This window comes from Quercus robur, chromosome 4 (genome assembly GCF_932294415.1).
Source record: "Quercus robur chromosome 4, dhQueRobu3.1, whole genome shotgun sequence".
In the NCBI taxonomy this organism is placed as follows: Eukaryota; Viridiplantae; Streptophyta; class Magnoliopsida; order Fagales; family Fagaceae; genus Quercus; species Quercus robur.
The window spans coordinates 65869404-65890237 of NC_065537.1; the positions used below are offsets into that span (position 1 = coordinate 65869404).

General features: G+C 38.9%; 1 long non-coding RNA gene across 1 annotated transcript; it reads left to right on the forward strand.

Moving 5' to 3' along the window:
- The first annotated feature begins 770 nt into the window (after positions 1-770).
- Positions 771-1865, forward strand: LOC126724520 (uncharacterized). Its single transcript, XR_007655017.1, has 2 exons — positions 771-840; positions 1271-1865. It is a non-coding gene; the product is annotated as an uncharacterized LOC126724520 (long non-coding RNA).
- Positions 1866-20834: the final 18969 nt, after the last annotated feature.

A 20834-nucleotide genomic window follows, 5' to 3' on the forward strand; every position in this document is an offset into this window, starting at 1 on the left:
CACCAATCAAAGCTAAAAGAGTGCATTATTTACTTAGCTAGGAGAATGAGGCCAGGCCACATCCATTTCGAAATGGTCATAATCATTAATCTTAACATAGCTTTCATCTTAATAATAACCACACACAAAAAAGAAGCTTTCCTCCACAAGCAAGAAAAGGAGAATGGGAAAACGAGTAAGCTGTGTGATGATCTCAGCGGTGATGGAATTGCCCAAGCACTTGTCAACCGTATAAGACCCGAGATGTATAGGAAGCAATAAAGAAGAAGCATGCATGAAGTATCCAATTCTGACGCGTGACTATGACGTAGAAGAGGAGAGGCCCCCATCTTCTTCTCTTTTGAATTTGGCCAAAATGGGCAAATGCCCTTTTTTCGGAAATTAAACATCTTTGTGCCCTCATTCTGAAACTAAATAGGGAAATGCCCCTCTTTTGTAACTCGATTATCCTAAAATCGAGTTATATGAAATACTCGATACTCCAATAATCGAGTTATACACAGGTTTTTCCCGCACTGCTGGCATTTTTTTTTTTTGAATCTCTACATAACTCGATTATTTAAAAATCGAGTTAGTTATACTGTTATAAACCCTGATTTCGTACTGTCTTTGTGTCAGGTGGAGTGTTTCAATGTAACTCGATTCCTGGAATATCGAGTTATAAAGTATACTTGATATCCGTAAAGTCGAGTTATTCTCTTATAATTTCTGCACACCTTCCGCCACTCAGTGTGCCTTGCTCTCTGCTGAACTGAAGACTTTCTGCTGAACTGAGTTGGAACTCCTCCATGGATCAACAACGGCTTTCTTCAAACTCAATTGAAATTTGTATCACCTCAGGTAAAAAATTCACATCACAATTTTAGGGCAATGTTATTTTCATTTGATATTGTACTAAATTTTGATTTTTTAGGTTGAATGAATGTGAAGTAAGTACATTGGTGTGATTTTGGTTATTTGTTGTAGTAAACGTTGGTGAGAAGAGAATGAAATAATTTCTTTACTATAGCAACATTTTGTATTGCACATAATCATCATTGGTCAGACATTTACAACAACATTTAGTGTTGAAGACAATGTGTAGACATTACCAACAATGTCTATTGTTTATGGTCAAATGTTGGTGTTAGTGTTAGTATTTCATTTTTAGCATGCAATAGTACACAATTTTATGAATGTCTTTGTTGTGTACCATTCTATGCAGGATTACATTATTTAGCAACAGTTGATACACACTGTTAACTTGATCATTTGGTGTTATTGTATTCAGTGTCAATGTCTGGTTCTGGCAACCCACAACTCTATAGGCCTCATGATGTGTTCACTGCTATGGGTCGTTGTTGGGTATTGGAAGATGAGTTCAGCTATCCAATCAATCCGAATTTGCGAAATAGTGCTTACGTTCACAATACCATGAGACAGGAGTGGGCTTGGTTATTTCGTGAATAACAAATGTTTTATGATGAGTTGGTTGGTTTTAAGTTGCCAGTGCCTCGGCGACTCGCATCACAAATGCCCAGAGACAGCATCGACGAACTTCGTAAAGCATTGAACCGCATAAGAGAAGAAAATAATCGAATGAAGATACGTTTTAATCGATATCGGACCCAAGTCGAGATTCGAGAGTCAGTGCAGGAAGGGTGGTACGAGCATGCACAGTTCATGCAATCACTTCTTGCTGATCCCATTTATCAGTCAGACGTGGAGATGTCAGATGAAGAGTAATCGTGTCGTGTCGTGGTGTAATTAGATTTTGTTGGAGAACTATTTTGCTTAACTATGTGTTATATGTATGGTTGCATTTGTACTATGTAAACCTTATTATTGATTATGAGAAGCATGCACGTTATTCGTAATGTAGATTATTCTCACATAAGTCATAAAAGTCAAATATTCTCACACATGATGTTTTTCAATAAGCACGTACGACATAACACAGAAAGCATAAAATAACTTACACTAACATTATTAACTTAACCATAGACATAACACACACACACACACACACACACACACACACACACACACCACAGTGGTATTCATTCTGATAGGTAGTCCTCGTAGTTGAGGACATTGTTACGTTCTGCCGGAGTGAGTTGCCTGTTTGTTGCAACGGCTTGCTCCTCCGCCAATTGTAGCATATGATACCTGGACCTACGAAGTATCATAAGATTGTTCTCTTTTTTTATTTTCGTCACTGCACGCTCATATTGGTGCATGTTTTGTCGTGGCAGTGTGAGCGAGCTACGCTCGACAAGAGGCGCTCCGATTTGCAGGAGATCATTGTGCAGAGCGTTGGACTCGTTCACGCGAAAGTCCCACTCTTGTTGCAATCCGGCATAGTATTCCCTCTCGTCAGAATCTCTTTGTGTTCTATAGTTATTTGGAAAACGAGGTAGCATCCAATTACGCATTGACATTGGAAAATGTGACTTTAGATCGGTATGTGTAGAAGTTTTGCAAGGGTAGATGTATGTAAATGGGACTTCGATATGTGTAGATGTTTTGCAAGGGTAGATGTAAATGGGACTTTATATAGGGGTTTTGCAAGGGCAAGTATTCAGGTGGATGTGAGTATAAGTATTCACGTGAATAAAGATGATATGAGTTGACAGTATATTGTTCAGTGGCGTCTGTTGGTGCATGTGATTCGTTGAGGTAGCTGTTTCATATGGCTATAGCTTGTGCTACAGTAGCGGGCTGGTGATGTGTACTGCAAAAGAGGTTGCGTATTTATTCACGTGAAGACTATTCAACATTGATGTGCTTCATCTGACATGATTTGACGAGACAATGTTGAGCTGTGTTAAATGTATCATAAACTTCTCAGGGATGCTATAGGTACATCCTTTAAAAATGCTGCATTGCAAAAGGATGCATAGCTGTGTATTGACGTGCGTGTAGGTGATATGACTGGATAGGGTTCAACAGTGCAAAGCTATTGAGCAGCACTACGAACATCAATGTAGCAATAGGACCAATAACACTCGAAATTGATGCACAAAATTTTCTGCGTTGCTATGTGTATTGACGTGAGTGTGGATGGGTACTTCTGGTCAGGGTTCAACAATACTGAGCTATCCACCGTAGCTACAGTCATTGCTCCCTATGGTGGAATTTGGCAAGTGTGATTGAAGAAAGCTGATAACAACATTAGGTTTTGTAATGGTTGGCAGGATTTCGCTGAATACCATTCTATCTGTTATGGTTATTTTTTAGTCTTCAGATATGAAGGAAATTCAAGCTTCCATATTGTTATATTTGATAAGACTGCCATTGAGATTCAATATCCACGTAGGAAGAATTGTAAATTGGAAGATCATCAGGTAAAAATATCAAAAACTTAGATGAAGATGATACAAACATTTCTTCCTTAATGTACAAACCCATAAAACATGAAGTCAGAGAAAAGTTTGTTCTTAAAAAATTACAGATTATGTCCAGAGGAAGAGAGAGAGAGCAATCCAAGCAGACAAAAAATTGAAGCCTAAAAATCCTTCTTTCATGGGTATCTCGTGGCCACATAATATGGTGAGCCTTTATACATAATGTGATTATGATGTTCTCTTAAATATGGCTTGGAAACATATATGGGAAGCAAGTATATTATTGGGAAGCAATTTGTCACACATCAATGTCTTGTGCTATTACCCTCCATCAAAACATATTAAGCAATGAGATTCGGGGAAGGCTGGGTTGCATTTTCGAAAGACAATAATTTAGAAAAATGAGATGTCACTGCCAATGAGGTGATCGAAAGGACTCCTGTTGTGATTAGTGTCTCAATATTTCACTTGGTTGACCATCAGAGTTTGGACAAGGATAACCTATTTAAAATTGAAACTAGTGATGTTTATGCTTATATTTAATTAGGGACTTTGATCACTACTATGGTTTATTTCTCTGACCAGTTTGGTATGTCTTGTTCAAAACTATTCAGAATTCCTGTGCTTCATCTGACATGACTTGTTGAGACAGTACTGAGCTGTGTTCAATGTATCATAAACTTTTCAGCCATGCTCTGCATCCTTGAAAACGGTGCATTGCAAAAGAAGGCATATCTGTGTATTGACTGGACAGGGTTGAACAGTGCGAAGCTGTTAAGCAGCACATGTAGCACTACGAACAACATCTGTGTACCAATGGTGGACAGCTCACACCCAAAATTGATGCATAGCCAATTCAGGGATGCTCTGCCTCTTCGAAAACGGTGCATTGCAAAGGATTGCACATATGTGTATTCACGTGAGTGGGGATGGGTACGTGTGGTCAGGGTTCAATAGTTTCGAGATGTTGAGTATCACATGCAGAACTACATCAATCAAGTGTAGCAATGATGGACAGCTTACCCCCAAAAATTTGCTTACACTTTTGAAGGGTCCTCTGCATCCTTGAAAATAGTGCATTGCAAAATGTTGCATATCTATTTATTCACGTGAGCATGGATGATATGACTGGACAGGGTTCAATAGTGACCAGTTGTTGAGCAGCACATGCAGAACTGCGAACATGACTTCGCCGAACAGTGCCGAGCTGTGTTAGCCTTTTCCAACGTCACTTGCCAAATGCTAGTATTACGAGCAGTGAGTGTAGCAACAGTAGAGAGTTTTATCCCCCTGTTTCCCTACAAACTTTTCAGGGAGTCTTTGCAGGTAGAAAATGGAGTTACATTTTCTCAACATCAATGTAAAATTACATGAAGAAAACTATGCTTCCAAGTTTTACATCAATGGCTTCCGATCATCACAATTGCAATATTAGGGAGCTTTCAAGCAATGCTACAACAAACCAATAACTTGAATGAAACATTTGAAAGGCTGATCAGGCTTTTAGGCCTTTACTCTATTTTTAAGCAAACCAAATATCCCAAGAATAGTGAGAGTGTGTTGGGTGAGCCATATGGATTTTCAGTGAGTGAGTGGTTAGTCTGGTTTGGACGAGTCTTTATGTAATGTATCTATATAAAGTAGGACACTATTACAACTAAGATACACAGATACGTGCATATTATATTGTGACTCAAACAACTCATATAAAAGAATTATTCGAATTATTGAATCATATGCGCGGTTGGTCTATGTGGTTTGGATCAGTCTGTATGTATTGAATCTATTAAATTTTCCTACAAGTAATGTGCAATAAATATAATTTGGAGGCATTTCACTTCCTAAGGTTTTCCCTACATTACAAAGCAAAGGACATTGTTCGTCCATGACCCACATTACTTGAATGTAGCAACAAAGAACACGTATGAAAAAAATGAGAAAGTGATTTCACATAAACTTAGCCAAAAGTAATAAACAGTTAATCTTTAGAGTTGCAAAAGTTGAACATACATAATCATCATTTGTCACATATTAACAATAACATCATGTATTGCACATAATGTGTAGACATTAACAACAACGTCTAATGTTCGTAGGTAGAAATTTTTGGAAATCATCATTGCTTGAATCTGAGAAGTCTGAAATATCTGTTTCATCATCTAACGCAGTAATTTCATTAATAGACTTCATGGCTCGCTCTTGCGCCTTCCCCTTTAGATGCTTCCTAGCTTTTTGGATTGCGTGAAAACGGTCTAGTCGCCTTTGCATTTGATTGTTCTCTTGTTCAAGACGAGCAAGTATGTTGGCAGGTTCATCTCTAGGTAACTCGGCAGAGCGTGCCTTAGGAACTCGTAACCCGTGCCATCGACAATACACCTCTAACTCACACCTCTTCTCGTATAGGGTTGACCATGGTGGTTCTGCTATAGTGAACTCTATTGCGGTGGTATCTGTACTTAGTTTTGTAGGTTTGCCGACCATGATGTGTCCGACGCTTCCAAGACTCTCATACGTGTATATTGGCATATTAACGAAATCTCTCTTCTTTCCAACCCATTTTCCTCCATAGTGGTCTGTGTATGTATGTAGTTGTTGATCTGTTGGAACTTGTGATGATGCATTTGTTGAAGTAGGTCCAAACTTGTTTCGCATTGTACAATTTGATGTTGAGGCATTGCGACTCATAGCTTAATTAATCTACGAAGTTAGCGGGGTAGAAAGTTAACATTATATCACTGGTGCATTTATAACCTCATTTCACGGTCCAGGCATTACAATTTCACTTATTAGGGCCTGTCATGTCAAACCCTTCAGGAAAAACACTATATGAACAGGATTTTAAATGTTCCTAATGTCACATCAAAGGTGGGCAGTAGTTGCAACAGTAGATGTAAATGAGACATCTGTGCATCCAATTTCACAATTCTGTATTCACGTGAGTGTGGGTGTGAAACAGTGTCGACCTGGGTATCCACATCGTGTAGAGCACCGAACATGACTTGACTAAGCAGCAGCGTCTGTTGGCACATGTGCTGCGATTGAAGGAGTTTGATATGACTACAGTTGGTGCTACAGAAGCAGGCTGGTGACGTGTGTTTAGAGTTGGAACTTGGTCACCTTCAAACTTCGCTATATTAATTGTGTTTTGTCTTTCACCAGCAAGTTCGCAATATTAATTTATTAATTATGTTTGGTCTTTCACAAAATAAATTATGAAGATCACAGTGTTTTCTGTGATTTGGTCATTTTGAATGTCTGTAAACATCATGGTGTGTAAATATGATGGTGTTCATTATCTTTGGTCATTAAACATTTACAGGTTAAAAGCATCACTTTGGTCTCAGAACCGTCACTCTTACAAATTACGTAGCGCCATAGGTCATGTACAAGTGTACTTTCTCTTGTAATCGTAGCCAATTGATGTGAGACTGCATTTGAGGGAATACCTACTTACTCGACTATTCGATCAAACATCGTGGTCAAAGACTTGTCGGTTTGAAGCGAGGCCCAATTTGGTCTGAATACCACATCTGTTATACCGTAGATGTTGGTGGTGGCTTGAGCTCCTGGTTATATCTGTTTAATTGTGGACTTTACCTTTACAAAATCTTAAACATCATTAGTCATTGTCGTTGGTCATTTTCAAGGATGGTAGTCAAAACGCTCTTCCCATAATTCGTGACTGTTGGTTAGAAGAGATTGCATATAGGTAAAACCATGTTCAACCCTGAAACTAAGCTCTCAAACAAACGCGTGCCATAATAATTTACAGGTTCAAAGCACCACTTTGCTCTTAGAACTTTGATGTTAGTGGCTTGAGGTCACTGTTATATCTGTTTAATCGTGTTTGGTCCTTCACAACATACTTAAACTTCACGATGTTTATTATCTTCAGCTCACTGTTATCTAATATATTATGTAAGGGGCCACCACTTCAGGTTTGGATTCCTCATATTTGATTAAAAAAAATCCGTTAGACCTAATGCTAGAGTGAATGAGGTCATGCCAAGTGTCGCTTTTATCTTTTTCGACGAGTCTGCACTGCAAGGTTTCATCAATAAATTTTGTAATGAAAATATGATGCATGAGGAATAGTCCAGGCGAGGATCAAATTCAGAATAATATAATTGCTGATTTAAGATCGACAAAAATATCCAATTAGTGGAAAATACATGTAAGCTCAGCAAAACCTCCAATAAAAATAGTTGCCTGAAGTCAAGATATAGCTTCAGCCATTGTTCCAAGGAAAATCTCCTAGGTGGTTCATCGTTAATATCAAAACCTATAAACGAATTGTTCTTTCACAAAACCTTCCATTTGTATTAATAATTACTATAATCTAAAAACACGTGAGCGACGTACAGAATTATGAAATAAATGTTATTTACACACAGACTTGGATCTACTTGATATTATATAGAATCACATAATAACATAAAAAATTCTTAGACCATTACATCCATTTCAATAATACTAATGATAGTAACGATGGGCATGAAACTAACCATCATATTAATATATCAAATTACTTTCAACGGATACCATGTTCTTCAAATTGCCACTAAAATAAAAAAATATAGAACTGTCATACAATTCTCCAAATATGTTATAGCAACCACGAACTGAAAATCGTCCCCCCCTTGGGTACAATACCCAATGGGAATCATCAAGAGTCAGATGGTGTAGAAGGTGGAACAGGACGTCTATAGTGAGCTAAGTCCGCTCGCATAGCTCCAACCTCGGCAAGAAGACCATGTAGAAGCTGACCATGGGCTGCCTGAGTCGTCATAATGGTCTCCATCATAGCATGAAGAGAGGGAGGAAGAGGGCATGTATGCGCTGCATCAACAGTGTCAACATCTATCTCATCATCACCATCCTCGGCAACAACAGATGTGGGATCCCCATGCATGTCCTCATCTTGAACATCTCCAGTAGTAGACCGTACTCGTGGTCTGTTGGATGGACCAACACTGAGGTCGACAACCTTCTTTTGGGCAGTTCGCTGTTTCAGAAATTTGGCTCCTATAGGGGCTTGGATGTGAACCAACTCGTGGGAAGGAAAGTTCTTTAATCCTAAATATTTGAGGACCCTATGGATGAGAACTGGGAAAAACAAAGCATGCCTCTTATACTTGCTCCTACGCACCTTGACAATGGTTTCGATGAAAAGGGAAGGAAAACAAATGGAACTATTGGTGACAAGGGCGTAAAGCAAGATACACCTGTCTACAGGGATTGTATGGATATGAGAGATAGGGAAAATGTTGTGACAAGCTATCCTAAAGAAGATATAATTAAGCTCAGTCAACTCACTTGAGCTAATACTTCGGCCAGAATTCCGATTGTTTGATCGTCCACAAAGAACATCCATAACATCATCAATACGAGGAGACATAGAGTTTGGATAAGTAGGTGTACAAATTATAGGTACATCAAGGGCTTTAGATACGTGCTCCCTAGTTATTGTAAACGGTACACAACGTATGGACGATGCCACCTTGTGACCACCAAGATCCTCATGCACCGATAGATTCGAATAGAATTCTCTAATCAAGTCAGCTGGAGGGGGTTGTATGTTTGTACATAGGGACAGCCAATGCCTAGACTGTAGATTCTCACGAACAAAAGGATGCAGTTCCTGTAAATTGATTTGCCTTTCTCCCCAAATACGCCTACGCTTAATCAATGTTTCAAAGGTTTGCTCATTTTCTGGCGTGAGGAACCTTAATTGATCAAACACCACTTCAGGTTCGGATGCAGCTTTGCATTTTCCCCTCTTAGTCCTCTTCGGACCCATAACTAATCGATGGTCAGTAGTGCAAACACGATCAGCTCACACAAAAACAGAACGAAAATGAAGTTTGAAGCAGAGAACAAAAATTGAAGAGTAACCAGCTACCATGTGTAGAAAATCATGCACACAATATACTGTCTAGAGCAGTTTACAACAACACAATGAAAACCAAATATTCTTATTCACGGGTTGTTTAGTTGGTGCAATAATTGTAATGCATTTTGGTCCGAGTCAATAATTTGAAGTTAGAGACCTAGAGTATATAACAGAAGTCTTATCATATAGGAAACATACAAGTGGATTTAGGAACTGACATATATCATACCATCGTAGCTACATGTAGTAAGTTTCACCAGCTTCTACAAAAAACAGAAAATAAATTGCACAATGTACAGTTCAGACATACAACCAGCATATATCTATACCACACACATATGGAGCCACTGGCAAGTTCATTTTGTGGAAGGAAGACAACCTATGACATAGGCAACCTTACTAACAACAATGCATTTGACTAGGCAAACACCCAATTTCATCACAATCTTCATAGACATAGACATAGAAGTGTGAAGCATGAAAATGCAAAATTTGAGAATAATGCACCAACAATGTGTAATTTCAAAGACAGCAACCGTTAAAAGAGTCTTACTATGTAAAATCCTCGACGAATTTGCGCGGGAAATTGTGGGTTCTAGCCGGATGAAGCGAGAGCAATCGAAGATGTAATTTCGGACAGCTGCAAGTTCTGCAGAACTGGGGAAGAGTTAATAAAAATGGGTAATAGATTGTAATGTCCATATAACTCGATTTTATGGAAATCGAGTTACATGCAATCAAATTTTCAGCACAAGGGCTTGCACATAAATCGACTGTCCGTAAATCGAGTTATGTGTAGCACAAATAACAAGAATCCAGTTAATGGTGGAACGGCTATCCCATAACTCGATGTTACAGAGAACGAGTTAATTTCAAATAACTCGATTATACATAACTCGAGTTATTTTTCTGGGCCCCCAGATATTTGGACTGGTCCAGATGCAGTCCAAGACGAATCGAAGTTTAAAGGTAGGCCTGCCACAATACTCGATTCTACTTGAATCGAGTTCTGTAAGATGCTTACACTCACAAGAATTCAAATTCCTCGAGATTTGGGAAATCGAGTTACGTTGTACACATGCACCCACCCAGCCCATATATTTGGACTGGTCCAGATGCAGTCCAAGAGGAATCCAACTGTATATGGCTACCTCGCACAAAACCGAACTCCGGTAAAATCGAGTTATTTGCAGTAGAATATCTCAAGAATGCAATTTCTGTGTGTAATGGCTTGCATATAAATGGATACATCATAAAGCGAGTTATTTGCAAAGTTACTCAATCACGTAGAACTTGAGTTATTTTCACTGGTCTCCCTTAATCTTCCTGTTAGGTGTAATCATTTCTCAACATTAATTGACAATAACAAGTACTCTTCTAAGTTGTTCCAAAAATCATGCGGAGCCTTTTTATTTAATATTTTTTATTTACTTCTTTTTTAGTGGTATGATTCTCAATAAAATGTAAGTTTCACAGTTTTCATGAAAATTTCAGCAAGAAAATGGATTTAGAAATAATCCAGACTCATGATTCCTTATGACAATGATAGAATTACTTGCATTTCTACCGTGTGGATGACCCACTTTCATAAGCAGTTAATGGCAGCAATTATGGTAGGAGTCTGACAGATGTTGTTTGCAGGTTTGTTTAGTTCAAAGATGATGTTTTTCTATAAATGGCGGTGTTTTGAATGCTTCTGTGTATCCTAAATCTCTCTCCTTTTTTATTTTCCCCTTATATTCATCCTTGCCTTTGCAACGCTACTGTTCTTTTGAAGGACTACTGCAACAAAAAAAAAAAAAAATATCATCCATTTTGTGTAGATTTGATTTCAATATAATTTAATTATCTTATCCAGAAGCATGAGTATGGTCTCGAATTTTAATGTTGAAGACAAGGAGGAAAATCCCCCTTTTCTTAGAAACAGAGAGACAAGGAGGAGAATCCCCTCCATAGTCCCCTCATTCAATAAAACAGTACATCTTTTAGTCCTTGCAGTTTACAAGAAGTTCCAACTTCATTTATAACATTTGAAAAATTGCTACCAAGTGAAATTTTGAAAATTTAGCTATCAAGCATTTCAATTTGCCACATTATATTGATTGACACAATTGATGGATTAACTTCTCACTTATTTTTTAAACATCTAAATTTGCAAACATCAAAAATAATGACTAAAAATTATTGCACATGGTGTTATTTATTTTTTTTGTTTTTTTGTTTTTTTGAAAACGCCTCAAAACTTTCATTCATTAAAATTGAAGGGAGTCAACATACAATGCCTCCAAGGCTGGTGGAGGAGAATCCTCTAACCAAACTACATCATCAACAATATTTTTTGCATAACGTGCTAAGGAGTGTGCTACACCATTTGCATTTCTATTTACCAGCTTGACTTCTACCCACAGTAAACCAACCATCAAACATTGAATAATAGCTCCTACAACAGAACACTTGAGGTCATGGAAAATGGCTGCATCAAAGTTCAGTTTAAACCTTGAATTCGGTGGAGGACACCATCTGCTCACTGTGCTGGTTCTGCTGACTGTTAGCTGTTCTTGTGCTTGTCGAAACTCTGTGAGAAGATCAAATGCTCTTTTGTTCAGTTGGGTTGGTGACTGAAGCTTGCCTCCATGTGAAATCCTGTTTCGTTGGGACCATAAGAGCCAGGCCTGGACTAAAAATAGCTCCAGTTCTTCCCTGGTCAGCCGGCCTTGCATCTCTTCAAATAATTGCATTGAGTCTTGTTGACCTCCAGCACATTTTTGGAGCTTCACAAGGCTGATAGCCCACACATCCCTCGCCACCCCACACTCCCATAAGGCGTGAATCACTGTTTCTGAAGTACTCTTGCAGAGTTCACATGTGTCATCATCTATAATTCGTCTATGGACTAAATTATCTCTGGTAGGAAGAATGTTTTGGCATACCCTCCATCCAAAAACCTTGATTTTATTTGGGACCTTGAGCTTCCATAGCATTGCCCAGACTTTAGAACCACTCACCCCTCTTGAACTTTCTGTCCAATCCGCCCCCCTAAGAACCTGTGTTGCCACATAGTAACCTGATTTCACAGAATACAAAACATACAATATATACAATATATTGTATTAAAGTGTTACAATATATACAAAACATACAACAATGTCATCTGAAAAGAACAAAATCCTATAGCAATAACAATGTTGACCCCCCTAAAATAAAATCCAAGAGTCGCCATTCAATGTAATATAATTGATTGACATGCAAAAAAGGCCAAAATCCAAACAAAAGCGCAGAAAAAAATACAGCATCACATTCATTTTAAAATACATATGAAAGTTCATCATATTAATTAAAAATTTCCCAAGAGTGAAACTCTAAACATCACAAAAGTACCCAATCAATAAAGTTGCAAACTGGGATGAACAAAATAGGGATGAATAGTAAAGTTGCAAAGTAAACACACTCTAAACATCACATAATATTATCATCACTTTGCATCCACCCTAACCACTTAGTCTTCGCACTTGAAAATGTGGACGTTTAACACAACACCGTCCCTCATAATCAGCTCAAATATGCAAACATCTCCTACTTGCAAACTATTTTCCCTCACAAACGCAGTCCAACCAGCTGATACGACACATGATGAACCCCCACTTCGTTCATAAATGTATAGCTTCACAGGCCATAATCGGTCCACAATCTGGAGCTTGACAGGGAGTATACTTGCTTTGGTGTAGTCCTTGGTAAACCCATCTCTTGGTAAGTAGTTGATAATGTGTTGGGGTAAACTCTGTACAAGGAAGAATAATAGATATTTAACAAATATATTCCAGCAACAAGTATCTAATTGATCTACATCTTTTCACCTAAAAACACAAATAAGAAAAAATCATTACCAACAAAATGTCCAGCCACAAGTATCTAGTGTGACAATCTTTCTAATTGATCTATGAAAAATGATAGTTAATGGGAGTTGCATTTCTAAATTACAAAAATATTCCATTTTAGTGAAGCTAAAAGCTTACCGCACGATCCTTGCCATTAACGTAGGATGGATGCATGGTAACAGTGAAAAGGGGATTTTCTGATTTAAAAGCATTGGCTATAACAAGATTTTTAGCTACACCACCGTCTTTCTTAGGATGGGCTGATCCTGAAAGAAGTTGAAAATACGAAGTCATGCACATAAAATTAATAGAGCAGAAGCTAAACAAATCAACCAGTTGCTTACAAAAGTGTAACATTCAAACCTGAACCCTCTCCCCTATAAAAGTGTTTGATGATTTCAACAGAGCTGTCATCACTCTCATCATCTTCGATCCTATGAACTTGGAGTTCGTCGTCTAAAGTATAGTCTATTTCTGTTGCAGTGGCATCAAATATGAGTACATGAAACTGTGAATTTCCTTCATATTTGAAAACCAGCAAGTGCCCCACGGCTACACCATAAGAGCTTGCAAATTCGGACCAACCATTTTGAAACCAAACCCCCCCAGCATGTTGTGCCAACTTGACTTTCCATTTTCTACCATTTGGAATAGTGAGAAAGGCCATATCTGACAGGTCCACTCCAAATTTCTGCACCAACTTATCTGGAATCCGCTGTAAAAAGAATCTCCATAACATAAATGCAGGCTAGGGAAATAAACACATGCAATCAATCCTTATACACAATGCTAGAAAATAAAAGTTTGAATGATGGCAGAATACTTCTTAGTTACAGCCCCCCACCCCCACACAAAAAAGAAAAGAAAATCAAACAAAATAAAATGTAATCCTGCAACATTGACGTTATATTTAATAGCTATAACAGTAACAACTCTTATGAATTTTGAAACCAATTTATACAACCTAAACTTATAACCAAAATAACCATCAACCTCTACACTTTTACATTTCTCTGTTGTTGTTGAAATGTAAAAAATTATGGGGAAATGTTGTACATTTGACAGGTCCACTCCAAAAGAATATATATTAAACTGTGAATTTCCTTCATATTTTTCCTCAATCTCTACCATGCGCTTATCCCTGTTTCATTTTTTGTTCATATAAAAGTGTACGATGCAAAAGTACTCTGTTATGTGACTGTGTTCTTCTTAAAGTGTAACCTACGTATTGCAAAATGAAAGTTTTTCTGACTACATGTAACAAATGTACATTTTTCAACAATCACAAATACAGAAGATGAAGTGTTCGAAGTGTATATTAGCATATGATTTTCAGACAATGATAGAATTTATAAATTTGAGCATACTTACAAGCTTTCCTTCCTGAACAGCATTCTGCAGAATAATCTTGAAAAAGTGTGGGGACCGATCAGCAGGACCATCGTCGTTGTCTCTCCGCCATTGAGAAGCCATTGTTCTGGTTCTCCAAACTTTCGCTGAGAAGAAGTTGAACAGTTGCTGCTTCGTACGTTTGAGCACTAAATAGTGGGTCGGTCATACACATAACCCGATTATTAAGAAATCGAGTTATGTGTACTGGGACTAAAAGGAGTCCATGCTGTGCGCAGTGTATCTCAGAGGAATCCATGTTGTGTGTGGTGGTTTGGAAGTCCATTTGAAGTAACTCGATATCCTGAACATCAGGTTAAAGTAGAATTACTCGATACTCCAGAAATCGAGTTATATGGGAATAACTCGCTTATAAAGAAATCGAGTTAAGTTACATGGGAATAACTCGGTAACAATTGTAGACAATGGTCTTCAACGTATCTCGATGCTATATATATCGAGTTCCTCTCAACATAACTCGGTAACAGCTAAATCGAGTTAAGTTAACTGGGCTTCCTGAACCAGCCCAGATAATTGGACTGGTCCAGAGGCAGTCTAAGAGGAATCTAAGTGTAGACAATTGTCTTCAACGTATCTCGATGCTATATATATCGAGTTCTTTTCAACATAACTCGGTAACAATTAAATCGAGTTAAGTTGACTGGGCTTCCTGAACCAGCCCAGATAATTGGACTGGTCCAGAGGCAGTCCAAGCGGAATCTAAGTGGAGACAACGGTCTTCAATGTATCTCGATGCTATATATATCGAGTTTTTTTCAACATAACTCGGTAACAACTAAATCGAGTTAAGTTGACTGGGCTTCCTGACCCAGCCCAGATAATTGGACTGGTCCAGAGGCAGTCCAAGAGGAATCTAAGTGTAGACAACGGTCTTCAACGTATCTCGATTCTGTATATATCGAGTTACTCTCAACATAACTCGGTAACAAGTAAATCGAGTTAAGTTGACTGGGCTTCCTGACCCAGCCCAGATAATTGGACTGGTCCAGAGGCAGTCCAAGAGGAATCTAAGTGGAGACAACGGTCTTCAATGTATCTCGATGCTATATATATCGAGTTTTTCTCAACATAACTCGGTAACAACTAAATCGAGTTAAGTTGACTGGGCTTCCTGACCCAGCCCAGATAATTGGACTGGTCCAGAGGCAGTCCAAGAGGAATCTAAGTGGAGACAATGGTCTTCAATGTATCTCGATGCTATATATATTGAGTTTTTCTCAACATAACTTGGTAACAACTAAATCGAGTTAAGTTGACTGGGCTTCCTGACCCAGCCCAGATAATTGGACTGGTCCAGAGGCAGTCCAAGAGGAATCTAAGTGGAGACAACGGTCTTCAACGTATCTCGAAGCTACAGATAGCGAGTGTAAGGTTGAATTTATTCAACCATCTAATTGGCTTTATTCCGTGCCAAATTTGCTTGTAATTCAGCATTTAGTAACCCTGTATTTAGGTGGGATTGTTGTAAGGGTAGTGAGTGAGATAGTGTGAAGATTGCTCAAGAGTGTGCAAGAAAACAGAGTGTCGCGGCTGGGACTCGCGGCTGGACTCGCGGCTTCAACCCGCCAGAAGATGCACACGTGCCAAGCATGCTGGAAGATGAACAGTCATGCTAGCTGGAGCACTACAGGACAAAACAGGACAACTGGCCATACGGTTAACTCGCGACTGGAACTCGCGACTTAGTCAAGCCGCGAGGTCAAGCCGCGAGCCACCCCTGTTTTGGAAAAACCTGACGTTTCGCATTCCACTCCTCTTCAGTATAAATACCCTTTTAACCCACGATTGAAAGAGAGCTTCCAGAGAGAATTTTGAGAGAGAAACCCTAAAGAAAAATCAGATTGTTTCACCCACAATCTCTATCTTAGAGTCTCATCAAATTCCCTCACTCTCTTCCTCTCCATTGACAAATCCTTGAGAGGCCTTTATACCAAACCTGGTTCTCACCATTATCATCTCTGTGAGACAGACGTTTGGAGTTCTGGGAAGCAGTTAGGAAGGAGTCAATATTCATTGGTTGATGCTACGGTGAAGTAGCGGAATCCGGAAAGCTAGAAAAGAAAAAGGTTCGGCGCAACCTCGTTGGAGCAAGAAGCTTGGAGGGCTTAGGTGCATTGGGTAGATTAGGCTTGGAGGGTCTATTGCTGTCCTTGTATCCCAACTGTATTTTCTAGTGGATTGATTACCGCTTGGAGGGCGGCGGAGAGGTTTTTCGCCGAGGTCTTCGGTTTCCTCTTCGATAACATATCTGGTGTTATCGCTGTGTTTGCATCTTCCTTCCTCTCTATCTCTGCCTTTACATTATTTGCTGTGGTTTATTTTGTTGTGGCTTAGATAGTTGTTTAATCAATTCCATGTTATAGCATATGTTAAGTTTCCGCACACTAGTTGTTTAACATATTGCTTGTGTTGATTAAATTTGTTTTTGGGGGTCTAAACGTTCAAAAGTGTTTTTGTACACGTTTTTGAACTTTCAATTGGTATCAGAGCGGGTACACATCTGTTTGGTTTCATTACCATTGTGTGATCCTTGACTCCCTTTCTTTTTGAGATGGATAGGTCTCAATCCCTTAATGCACCTCCATATTTTGATGGAAGTAATTATGCATTTTGGAAGGTTCGTATGAGAGCCTTTTTATGCTCTATTGATGAATCCGTGTGGGATGCTGTTGAGATTGGTTGGGCCAAACCTGAGGCAGCCAAATCCACATGGGATAAGGCAGCACTTGCTGCATCTAATGCTAACAGTAAAGCACTAAATGCTATTTTCTGTGGTGTGTCTCCAGATGAATTTCACAGGATTTCTCACATTACTATTGCCAAAGATGCATGGGAGATTCTGGAAACAATTTATGAAGGCACGAAGAAGGTGAAAGATACCAAGTTGCAAATGCTGACCACTCGGTTTGAGGAGCTCAAGATGAGAGAGGATGAGTCGTTCGACTCGTTCTATGGGAAGTTAAATGAAGTGGTTGTCAGTAAGTTTAACTTGGGGGAGAAGATGGAGGACTCTAAGATTGTCAGGAAGATCCTCCGATCATTGCCGGAAAGCTTCCGTGCCAAAGTGACAGCCATTGAAGAGAGCAAAGATCTTGACGACATCAAGGTGCAGGAACTGGTTGGTTCTCTACAGACCTATGATATGTCGCTGCCAAATCAACGGAAGGGTAAATCCATTGCTCTAAAGACCGTTAATGAGAAGGTGGAAGATCAAGGCTTGTCAGGAGAAGATATGGTTGACAAGAATGTAGCCTATCTTGTTAAAAATTTCAAGAAGTTTTTGAAATTCAAAAACAATGGAAAATTTGATGATAAGAGAAATTTCCAAAATTCTGGAAGGGAGAAAAGGGATTTCAAGAGGAAAGATGGAAAAGAATCCCAATCAACACAAGGTGTCACTTGTTTTGAATGCAACGGGCACGGATATTTCAAGAAGGAATGTCCTAACTATTTGAAATCAAAAGGCAAGGTGTATGCCACGACTTTGAGTGATTCAGACTCGTCCGACTCAGAATCTGAGGAGAGCTGTGATGGAGAAGGGAACTATTCAGCTTTCATGACTATTGCTCATGTTGAGTCTTCGGATGAATTGAATGTACTTGTTCAAGACCTTGGAGAACATAGTGAGGATGACTCACTAGGAATTGTTGAAGAATCGGAAGCAGAAGAAGAAGAAAGCACTGTAACACTTCAAGAAAATTACAACTCACTTTTGGAGAAATCTGGTGAATACACAAGGGTGGCCAAGGCTGCTGTAAGAAAGATGAAGAAGGCTGAGGAAGACTACAAAAGTCTCCTAATCCGGTATAGGGAGGCCAAATGCGAGATTGAAACCTTGAATGGTGAGCTCTCTGAAGCTTACACTAAAGTGAGATTTCTTGAAAATGAGGTTGTTCAAGCAAATGCAAAAATAGAAAGGGTCACCACCAAGAAGCTAGACGATGTTATATCTTCTCAAAAGAGCTTCTCAGACAAATCCGGACTGGGATATAGCGGAGGAAGTAGTTCAACTGGAAATGTCACCAAAGAAGTGAAGTTTGTCAAAGCCAAAGATCTAGTTGTAGCTGACTCTACTGGTGTGAAGCTCAAGGTGGAGGAGAAGAAGAATGTGGTGGACCAACGGATGCTGAATCATCGTAATCAGTATGTGGGCAGGTCTGAGTCTCGTGCCAAGTCACGTCCTCGACCACAAAGGGGTCCTAGAGGAATGTATGTGTGCCATTATTGCGGACTTCAAGGGCACACTCGACCGAATTGCCAAAAGCTGAGAGCAAAGAACAGTGCTACTCCTCAAAGGTCAGGAGGACCAAGAACTGATAGGAGAACTTGGGCAGGGGATCAACCTAGAGAGCAAAATGGAGATCCCGGAATGATGGACGTGATGAAGATGATTGGTGCATTCACCAACTGCTTGGAAAGCTTCTCACGAAGGTTTGAAAGCCCTAACTCCCGTACCCAATCCTTTAAGGAAATCACCCCAAACGCAAGTGCCGTGTGGGTGAAAAGGGGTACTCATGCATAAGCATTACAACATGTCCATGCATTAATACTTCCTATGCTTTGTGACTATGTTTGTTCGGTATGCTTGTTGTTGTTGATTTTGTTTGTTTGTTTGTGAATATTTCTTAATTGTGTTTTATCAATCTTTTTGTTTCTTGAGTCAAAAATCCAAAAATTACATAAAAATTTGAAAATCAAAAAGGCTTGATTGACTTTGTTGAGTTTTGTCTTAAAACTCGTTTTGCCGTGTACCTTTGTGCTAATGGCTTTGTGCATTTTCGAGCATTGCTTGTTTTCATGCACTCATATCACTATGGGAAAAATCTTGAAATCTATGTGATTGTTGTAAATAGATCTTCAAACTTGTCATGAATGATTAGTGAATGGTTATGTTGATCTTGAAACATACATAGACTTGTGTCTATATCTCTTCCCATTTTTTATTTTTTTTGCTAAAAAGAGCTCACTAAATGTAAATCTCCAAATGAAAAGAGATATTGAGCTGCAAAAGCCTGTCGCACATTCTAGTATTTGACTAGGAAAAAGGGTAAGCGACCTTATATCAAAAGTGAAATTTCTTTCAAAAAGGCCAAAGGCCTGTTCTTCAAAGAAAAATGTTGTCTATACCTCTCACAATGAGAAATGATTGCCTCAAAAGATCAAATGTTATGGCTGAAAGTGGAGTCAAATGAAAGGCTCCAAGTTATGTTATCAAGTTGTGTGGGAAGTCATATATTCATATTTCTATAATTGAGATTGGTCACATGATCTAGTGCTAATTGTGTATGTCTTGGTTGAATTGATCATTGAAGTTTCACATTAGACAAAGGACTATCTCATTGTTGATATCCACACACAACACACAAGTTTATGTTCAATAAATGCCATATTCATTTGTGTGATTGTACTTGATAAAATGTGATTTCACATGCTCAATCTTTGTTAATTCAAGCACAAAAAGATTTTTGAGTGTTTTAGGTGTTTTTGGAAAGTGTTTTGCTGGAAAAATCTGAAAATTTCAAAAAATACAGTTTTGCCCTGTTTTGGCGGCTCAGTCGCGGGTATGTCAAGTCGCGAGCCTCAGTCGCATCTTCGCTGGTCAGTTTTGGCGACTTGTTCGCGAGTGGAAGGTCCAGTCGCGAGATTCACTCAGAGATTTCCGCGGCTCAGCTCGCGACTCACTCGCGGGTAGACCTTCCAGTCGCGAAAAACACTTAGAAAATTTTTTCAAAATTTTCCTCTTGTGTGCTTTGGCGGCTTGAGCTGGCGACTGTGTGGCGACTTGAACCAGTCGCGAAAATCGCGTGTTTTGCAGAAACAGGAGCAGTTTTTAAAACTTTTTCAGTTTTTCCCTCGAATTTTTGTGACTGTTCATCTTCTCTCTAAACACTCTTCCTCCCAAACACTCCGTGCTCCCTTTTTCCAATCTCTTGTGTTGCACTCTTACAGCCCAAAATCGTCAAGATACAGGTATGGGTTTTCTGATTTTCACTCTTTTCTACTTGATTCTGTGCTTTTACCCTTGATTTTTCGCATTTGATTGTGTTTTTGAAATGGGTTTGTGGTTCGGTCTCTGCTCTTTGTTCTTGCTTAGCTTGTGGATGTTGTTGATATAGGTTGTGTTAATGATAGTCTTATTCCTATTGCTCTTGTGCTTAGCTAAGTATTCCTTTCATTTCAATCTGAACTTTGAGCTGTTGATGTTACTCTTGGTTCTGTTTGAGGTTGTGAGTTTTCCTTTGCTAGATTTGCATGTCTTAGATTGTTAATCTGTGGGAAGATTCTGTTAGGCTCAATATATTGTGTGTATGTCATATCATTTTTCCATAA